Raw genomic sequence first — 9,555 nt, 5'->3', positions numbered from 1 at the left:
CATTTGCTGAAGTGCGTTTGGGCAGGATATTCCCTCCAGTGGTAAGAAACAGAGGTTGGGATCATCTCCAGGTCCTGAACCTGCCCTCATGAAGAAACAGTCCCATATTTTCAGTGAGGTGCTCCTATTGGCCCGGAGATGGGCTCGCTGCCCAATTAAGGGTGGCAGGCGATCACTTGAAACTGGAGGGCAAATCATAAGCCTTCCAGCCTAAATGGAGCACATAGAGGGCAAAAGAGGGTAAGGGAGAGGAGGCTTCAAAATGGAGGCACCCCCCCTCTCCAACTTGTTAAACTTGAATTAAAAAATGATTTTTGCGACCAAGCCACTAGTGTGGAGGGGGTCGGCAAACCCAAGGCAGCCTGTGACTGCTGCAGCAGTCAGGCAGACAGGGGGGCCTCCGGGCCAGCCTGGAGCTCTGGCCCTTCGGTCTGCTGGTGGGAGGCTGCCCCCGCTGTCTCCAGGGACCTGGAGGATGACTGGAAATCCCATTTGCCCCCATTTATTTGGCCTCAAGAGGCTTTTAATGAGCTGTGTTGGCTACCTGCTATGTGTGGGTGGGTAGCCCTGCTCCCCTCCCCCAACCCCACCTCTGTAAAAATAGCCCAGGGGTGGTATGGAGTTGGGGAACCAACATGTCGGCCTGTGGACTATTTTCAGCTCCCATCTGCCTATGTTTCTGGCCCCAGCAAGGGCTCAAAATTACTCAATGTTTCCTCAGATTACTTTCGAAGTTACCACCCTTCAAGCAGAGGCCACAATTCACCCTAACGTAAGCTTTCTTAACCTTCCATTCTCCTGAGGACAGTGGGAAAGGAAGTATAATCACAAGAACCAGATAGCCCAAGGAAATTCACCCCTTGTGTTTTACCTTATTATGGGATAGCTAGCAGCAGACACCATAATGCTGTAGAACAGTCTGAATAATAGAGATTGGGATTCTGTGGTGATTATTGTTGATTTGCCTCAATTTTAAAATTCTCAAATCTTTGTTTTCAAATCTCTCCATGGCTTCTCTCCTCCCTATCTTTGTAACCTCCACCTGCCTTACAGTGTTCTGAGGTCCAATTCTGGCCTCCTCCACATCCCTGCTTTTCACCATCTCACCATTAGTGACTGGACCTCCAGTCCCGAGGCCATAAAGTCCAGTATTCCCTCCCGAAACCTCTCCGCCTCCCTGCCTTTCTCTCCTCCTTTAAGGCAATCCTTAAAACCTACCTTTTTGATCAACTTGTTGTCACCTGCCCTAATATCTCCCTCTATTGATTGGTGACAAAATTTTGTTTGATAGCTCTCCTGTGAAGCGCCTCTGGATGTTTAACCACCTTAAGGACAATTTAAGCTGTTGTTCCATATAATTCCACCTCTTTCTGCTATTTCATCTATCACCTTTCCTGTGGGAATTGCCTAATGTGACTCCATTTCCCTTCTCAACTAATAATGAAAATCACTCATAGCCATATTAAATATGTGTGTTTTTTTGCTTCAGTATTTCTCTAGCAAGTTTTTTGACCTATAGCATGTTCTTTACTTGAACTCCAGTGGTGTGTGTTTCTGTCACATTGGGATGATTATGCAGTTTATTCTGGTTGTGTACCTTATGACAATATGTAGATAATTACTCAACCACTTGTATATTCACGTGGTATCTTAAACACATGCCTTCCACTTCTCAGTCATTCCATCCTGCTTGCTTCCATATCTTCTTTGAGTTAACCCTTAGAATTCCACTTGACTGGATGAATGTTAATCCAAAGGCTCAAGAAGCTAAACACCATCCATGGCAAAGCAGCCCGATTGATTGGCACGCCAACCATCAACTTAAACATTCACTCCCTCCACCACTGATGCACAGTGGCATCAATGTATACCATCTAGAAGATGCAATGCAGCAACTCACCAAGGCTCCTTAGACAGCACCTTCTATACCCACGACCTCCACCATATGGAAGGGCAAAGGCAGCTGTTGCATGGGAACACCACCACCTGCAAATCCCCCTCCAAGCCACTCACCATCCTGACTTGGAACTATATCATCATTCATTCACTGTAGCTGGGTCAAAATCTTGGAATTACCTCCTTCCTTAACAGCACTATGGATGTACCTACACCACATGGACTGCAGCGGTTCAAGAAGAAAGCTCACTATCACCTTCTCAAGGAGAACAAGGGATGGGCGATAAATGCTGGCCTGGCCAGTAATGCTCACATCCAAAAGATGAATGGAAAAAAATAGACTGTTGCCTAGTCTAGGAAAATTTTAGTCAGTCATTTACAATTCTCAGGTCACACATTTTGATGCTGAAACAAACTCTAATTGTTGTATTAAGAACATTAACAGTTGGCCCATCGAGATCACTCAAACCAGTTATTGTATCAGAGACTTGCCTACAAGTTACTCAAATGTCAGAAACAGCTCTTTTAATTTAATATAAAACCATATACTTAAAATAAATAGTTTAAAGAGGTTACAAACTTTACTTTGGCTCGTCCTCTCTGCTCTATACCCTCATTATTTTCTCTTCTTCCAGAATATTGCTGTACTATTTTTAATCCTTTTTTTTTACTTTAGTTCTATCTAATCTAACATCTTCTATCTTGCTTCACCCCTTTTTAAAAAGAATGAAAAATACTTCCTTTTTTTGTTCTGAACCTTCTAAGTCCTCCCACTTCTCTCATAACAGTGTGAGTCAGTGGTCCAGTGTTAGCAACCTCACCTCTTAAGCAGGTTGCAAGTCAAAGTCCCATGCCAGAGGCATGAGCACAGAAATATAGGCTAACACCCCAATGCAGTACTGAGGGTGTGCTCCTCAATACAGCCTGAGGAAGTGCTGTGAGAGGTACTGTCTCGCATTAAACATTAACCTTCTCAAGTGTACGTAAAAGATCCCACAGCACTATTGCAAGAAGAACAAAGGGGTTTTCCCTGGTGACCTAGTTGATGTTATCCATTAACATCAATGAAAGAAACAGATTATCTGGTCATTATCACATTGCAGTTTGTGGGGCAAATTGTCTGCAGCATTTCCTACATTACAATTGTGACTCGATTGTCAAAAGCAATCCATTAAGATCATGAAAGGCACTATACAAATGTAAGCTAAAATTAAAATACTGCAGATGCTGGAAATCTGAAATTAAAAACAGAAAATGCTGGAAAAACTCAGCAGGTCTGACAGCATCTGTGGAGGGAGAAATAGAGTTGATGTTTCGAGTCTGTATGACTCTTAGTAATATGGATTCAAACTGTTAACTCTGTTTCTCTCTCCACAGATGCTGTCAGACCTGTTGAGTTTTTCCAGCACTTTCTGTTTTTATTTTACATTATATAAATGTAAGCCTCTCTTTCCTTCATGCACTTAATTTAGGAAGAATTCCATGGAGTAAGCTATGTCAACAGCAGCCCAGAAGTATTGTGGGGGTTATAGTACTTGGTCCCCACAGACTATAAAATAATTACACCAATCAGCCTCAGAAATTAAAGACTGTTAGGCCCCTTCTCAACAACCAACAAACATCTCCAGCCACTCATGATCATCAGGATTTACTGATTTGATAATTATCATCATTTGGCTTTTTAACAAACGCATTATGTTACATTTCATGCCGTTTACATTACTTTTAAAACCTTGGGAATTTTCCTGGGAATCTTGGAGGAAATTCAGGAAGGGGGTTTTCTGCCTGACTTACAAAGGTAGGAGGGTGAGGGAATTTCCATTTGACATGTCAGTCAAAGTTCCTTCTCTGATTTCCCACCTCCCTCCAGTTTTCTTCAAACAAATAGAGGCACAGTTCTTGAAATAAGTGCAGATTCCCACATCCTGGATTACCACAGAATATTTAAGGAAGGATACACTGGCATTGGAAGCAATTCAGAGAAGGTTCACTAGCTTGATTCCTGGAAAGAAGGGGTTGTTTTACAAGGAAAGGTTGAGCAGGTTGGGCCTATCCTCATCGGAGTTTAGAAGAAGAGGTGGTCTTATTGAAACATCCAAGATTCTGACGACACTTGACAGGGTTGATGCTGACGGGATCATCGAATCATAGAAAGTTTATGGCACAGAAAGAGGCCACTTGGCCCATTGTGCCCGTGCTGGCTGAAAAACGAACCATCCAGCCAAATCCCACTTTCCAGCCCTGCAGGTTACGGCACTTGAGGTGCATATCCAGACACCTTTTAAATGAGTTGAGGGATTCTGCTTGTACTGCCCTTTCAGGCAGTGAGTTCCAGAATGCCACAAGCCTCTGGGTGAAAAAGATTTTCGTCCTATCTCGTCTAACCTTTCTGCCAATCACTTTAAATCTAAGCCCCTGGTCACCGACCTCTCTGCTAAAGTCAGTAGGCCCTTCCCATCCACTCTATCCAGGTCCCTCATAATTTTGTACATCTCAATCAAATCTCCCCTCAGCCTCCTTTGTTCCAAGGAAAACAAGCGCAGCCTATCCTATCCTTCCTCACACCTGCAATTTTTCAGTCCTAGCAGCATTCTCGTAAATCTCCTCTGTACCCTCTCTAATACAATTACATCCTTTCTGTAATGCGGTGACCAGAACTGCACACAGTGCTCAAGTTGCGGCCTAATGTTTTATATAGTTCCCACATAACCTCCCTGCTCTTATATTCCATACCTCGGCCAATAAAGACAAGGATTCCATGTACCTTCTTAACTCCCTTATTGACCTGCCCTGCTACCTTCAGGGATCTATGGACATTCACTCCAAGGTCCTTCATTTCCTCTACGTCTCTCAGTATTCTCCTATTTATTGTGTAAAATGCATCACCTCACATTTTTCTGGGTTGAATTCCAATGGCCACTTTTCCACCCACCTGACCAGTCCATTGATACCTTCCCACAGTCTACAGCAATCCTCCTCACCATCTACTGCACAGCCAATTTTTGTGTCATCTGCAAACCTTTTGGTCATTACCCCTACATTTAGATCTAAATCATGAACGTATGCCACAAAAAAGGGGACCTCGTTTTGAGCCCTGCGGAATCCCACTGGAAACAGCCTTCCAGTCGCAAAAACATCCATCAACAATTACCCTTTGTTTCCTGCCACTGAGCCAATTTTGTATCCAGCCTGCTACATTCCCCTGGATCCCATGGGTTTTTTTTAACCAATAGTCTGCCATGTGGGACCTTGTCAAAAGTCTTGCTAATGTTTCCCTCATGGAAGAATCTAGAACTAGGCAGCACGATTTCAAAGTAAGGGGCGGAATTTTCTGAGCCCACTGGCAGCAGGCGTGGTAGGTGGTGTGCGCGGAAAATATGGCAGGATCCACTTCACAACAGCGTGAAGGCAGGTCCTGATTTTTCACTCAGCCTGATGAGGAGGATGCCGATGGGGATGAGGGTGACGGGGTCCTCAGTGGTGACGATGATGAGGATGAGGCTGTCGCACTGGCTAGATGAGGCAGGCGCACTTGCGAGGCCCTCATAGCTGCCAGATTTGTGGAGGATGATGACAACATACAATGACGTGTCCCCATACAACCTCACATCACGTTGTGAACGTTTGACTGTGAGGGTGCTCCTGTCATGGAGATGCAGTGGAGGCCCTAATAGTCACTCGATGGCAGGAGGATGATGACAACGTGCAGCGAGGACACTCCATAGATCTTCACATAGCCTCTGAGAATGTCTGACTCCTGTCTGGCTGAGGGCAGCTCCATGATCAGGGCCATCTCAGAGATGCAGCCATGAAACTATAGATGTATCTGATGCTGTGTCCGCCTTCAGCACCTGAGCCCTTCAGGAGCTGGTGCACAGCATCACTGGTCGCAGATGCTGGTGTGATGGGGGCCACCCCAACTTAAAGGTGCTGAGAGCACACAGAGAGAATGAGAGAGCTCTATGGCGCCTGCCCACTACATTCTGGCAGCAATGACCAGCACCGCCGAGGAGCAGACATCAGTAATGTTTCCAGGGAGTGTGAGGCTGGACCATCACTGTGGTCTGAAGGCCGCACAGGGCAAAGGGAAGAGGCCCTGGACTGAGACATCTGCCTTTTATCTTGTGCAGAAAGGTTTCACATCTGAGTGACAAGAACACTGCTCATCAGAACAAGGAGCTAAAGGCTGGGTGACATTCTTAGGAGTTTATTGACAACAGTGAACGGTATGTACAAGTGATCAACACCCATGTCCAAGCTGTGCAACTACTTTTACCTAACTTTCATAACCCTGCCTCTACGCCTTGGTGCTGCCCGGACATCTACAGCAGAGGGGGAGGCAGCCTGCTGACTGTGACACTCTGTGATGACTTTGGCAGGCGTCCACTGGAGGGCTGAGAATTGGAGGGTTCTGGCCTGCTTTCGGGGTCCTGCTGTGTGGCAGTGGCACCCTCCTCGGCCTGTGAAGCTGGATCTGTGGAGGTTACAGGAAGAAGGGATTCGGATGGGCCGGTCCCTCCCAGAGTCACCTGGGTGGATAACCCTGGAGTGTGCACCTGCTGACCCTCCACCCTATGGTTGCCCGAGAGCCCCTGGCTGCCTCTGTGAGTGGAATAGGTAGCTGAAGTGAGATTGAACTGCCCAGAACCCCTCTCGCGTATACACTGTTGGAGGCCAACTCTGGCATCAGCGATGGAGTTAAGCCTGCGCAGCAGTGCAGGAGCGATGACCTGGACCAAGGTCTCCATGGCGGCCGCCATCCTGCCAGTGTTGACCTTGGTTTGTTGCAATGCCGGTGCTATCACCTCTGCCTGAGGACAGATGGACTGCCCCATCATGCCTTGCAATCTGAGGAGTGCAGTGGACATCCCTTCCTGATGTTCCCCAGCTTGCCTTTGCAGCTCCAGCAACTGTGACATGGCCCAGTCCAGAGGCTCTTCATTTGACTCGGAGTCAGCAACATTCTGGCCTCACACCTATGAGTGCCGGGGACCTGGGAAGTCCCTGCCCCCGCCTGCTGTGGATCAGAAAGTGCGATGTGCTCATCAGATTGTGGTCCCGAGGCTATTCTAAAGCTAGGTCCCACCGAGGTGTGTGTCACTACGCTGGTGGAGGGTGTAGGTGAGTGCTGTGATGGGACTTCAGGAAGGGAGCCTTCAGATTCCTCTTCAGAGGTCTCTTCAGAGCTTGAATGGAGGCTCTGGGTTATGGACTCTATCGGCTGTTTGGCAGATGTGCTTGGGAAAACAAGGGGAGATAATTAGTGCATGGCAGTGGCCTGTGAAAGAGGACACATCACTCACGGCATGGCTGTCTGATGGATGTTGCATTACTGGATCCTCACTTAGTAGAGCAGCACCGACCTCACCGTCAGCACAGGACCGGTCCCGGTCATCGCCGGCCAGCTGGATGGCTCTGTTTTCAAATTCTGTCAGAGCTTTGATCTCCGGCATCCCTCCACCTGTCTGTGACCTTTCCCTCCTGTTGTGAGCCAGTTTGTCCTGCATGGATAGAGATGGGGAGAGGGTATCAGGATGCCTGCCGGGCCAGATGATAAGTATGCCTGGCCTGTGCGGGTGGTGAGTGGTCCCATGGACGGGATGAGGACAAAGACAGTGTGTGTGAGAGAGAGTGAATGGTGATGTCCCTTGCACTGGCAGTGAGTGAGGGCCCTGTGGGTGTGTGCTGGGTTTGTGAGTGTGTGAGTTGGGAGTGATGAAAAGAGTGACTTACCCTGACGGAACGGAAGAGATCACTCATCATTTTGTGGCTGTCCTCCTCTGCAGGGTGTTTGCACTGACCACTGCCGTCACTGCCTCCCAAGCCAAGTTAGTGACATTACTACCCATCCTGCAGCCAGAGCGGGGGTAGAGCATATCCTGATGGGCCTCCACAACATCCAGCAGTCGCTTGAGGGACCCGTCATTGAAGTGGGGGCTACAGTCTTTTTGCTTTTGCTGGCCATGTCTCCCAGGCAGCGGTGGTGAGCTGGTGGCGATGAGCACTTTGCTGGCGGCTGCCTTTTAAATATGGTGGCTAGCGTGACAACAGCGGGGTGATGGCAGGCGGGCGAATGAGAGCCTGCCCGCCATGGAAATGGCATGCTTCCCGGGAATGCATAAATGAGGCAGGCCAGGGAAGATATGGCGTGTAAACCCGCCATTTTCATCAGTGGGTAGGACTGCATTTTACCCACCCGCTACCGCACTTAGTGCAATTCTGGGAAAGTTCTGCCCAAGGTGTCTCACATTTAAAATGGAGATGAGGAGGTGTTCATTCTCTCAGGGGGTTGTTAACCTTTGGAATTCTCTTCTGCAGGGAGCAGTGGGATGTGGTCATTGAATATATATTCAAGTCTGAGTTACACAGATTTTGATACACCTGGGAGTCAAAGGCTATGGGGGAGAGGCGGGAAAGTGGGGTTAAAGCTACAGTCAGATCAGCCATGATTTTATTGAATGGAGGAGTAGGTTCGAGGGGCCAAATGGCCTACACCTGCTCCTAATTCATATGTTCTTATGAACATATTGGGAGATATGATGTGGAAATCTAGGGCAGTGAAACCAAAGCATGTGATTAAAAGCTGTCCACATCTTAAGCTAAATGTAGCTCAGTGTAGTGTTTTACTTAGGGCTATTGCCTATATGCTGAGAATTTCCTGCTCTCTGATTTACACTGCTGTTGCACCTGTGCTAGCCTCTAGAGGGAAATACACTGCAGTTTCCTGGGGACGCTAAGCAACCAACTCCCTCATCGCCAGGCCTTCAGTGCTGCAAGAAGTTCCACATCTTTTCATCGCCATGGCGGACGGCTTCAACAAGGTCCTGCTCCTCGATGGCCAAGGCCACCTCCTTGGCTGCCCGGCTGCCATTGTAGCTAAACAGATCTTACTAGGCCACAAAGTGGTGGTGGTGAGCTGTGAAGGGATTAACGTCTCTGGCAACTTCTACCAAAATAAACTTAAGTATCTTGCTTTTTTGCGCAAGAGGATGAATACTAACCCCTCTCGTGGCCCACATCACTTCAGAGCACCAAGCCGGGTCTTCTGGAGGACTGTAAGGGGTATGTTGCCGCACAAGACAAAGCGAGGTCAAGCTGCCTTGGACAGACTGAAGGCCTTTGATGGGATCCTTCCTCCATATGACAATATGGTTGTGCCAGCAGCCCTGAAGATTGTACGTTTGAAGCCAACTCGTAAGTTTGCTCTCCTTGGTCGCCTTGCTCATGAAGTTGGTTGGAAATATCAGGCAGTTACAGCCACTCTTGAAGAGAAGTGTAAAGAAAAAGCCAAGCTTCACTATGAGAAAAAGAAGAAAATTTTAAAACCGAAGAAGGTAGCTGAGAAGAATGTTGAAAGCAAAATTGCTACGTACACTGCAGAGCTGAAACAATATGGTGTTCTTGTTTAATATATTCACTCAGAAGCATTGACAATAAAAGTTGTAGAAAAAAACAGAAGTTCCACATCCTCCGTGGGGTAGACAAGGCAGTGCACTGCATACCCCTACCATTCTTCCTGTCAACCACGGCTATCAGCCAATCCATCACCCTCTTAAACCAACTAACTCTGCACAGTGCTCTGTGGTAATGGGAGCATCCAAATCCCTATCCCACACTATTCTTACACTGATCTGCAGCATTCATGAGAGATCAACTCAT

At 47.4% G+C, this 9,555-nt stretch overlaps 1 pseudogene; it reads left to right on the top strand.

Annotated features, from left to right (window-relative positions):
• Window positions 1-8,690: 8,690 nt before the first annotated feature.
• On the top strand, window positions 8,691-9,330 carry LOC144683272 (large ribosomal subunit protein uL13 pseudogene; annotated as a pseudogene).
• The last annotated feature ends 225 nt before the right edge of the window (window positions 9,331-9,555 follow it).

Source organism: Cetorhinus maximus, chromosome 8 (assembly GCF_964194155.1).
Source record: "Cetorhinus maximus chromosome 8, sCetMax3.hap1.1, whole genome shotgun sequence".
NCBI lineage: Eukaryota > Metazoa > Chordata > Chondrichthyes > Lamniformes > Cetorhinidae > Cetorhinus > Cetorhinus maximus.
This window is presented reverse-complemented; position numbering and strand designations above follow the sequence as displayed.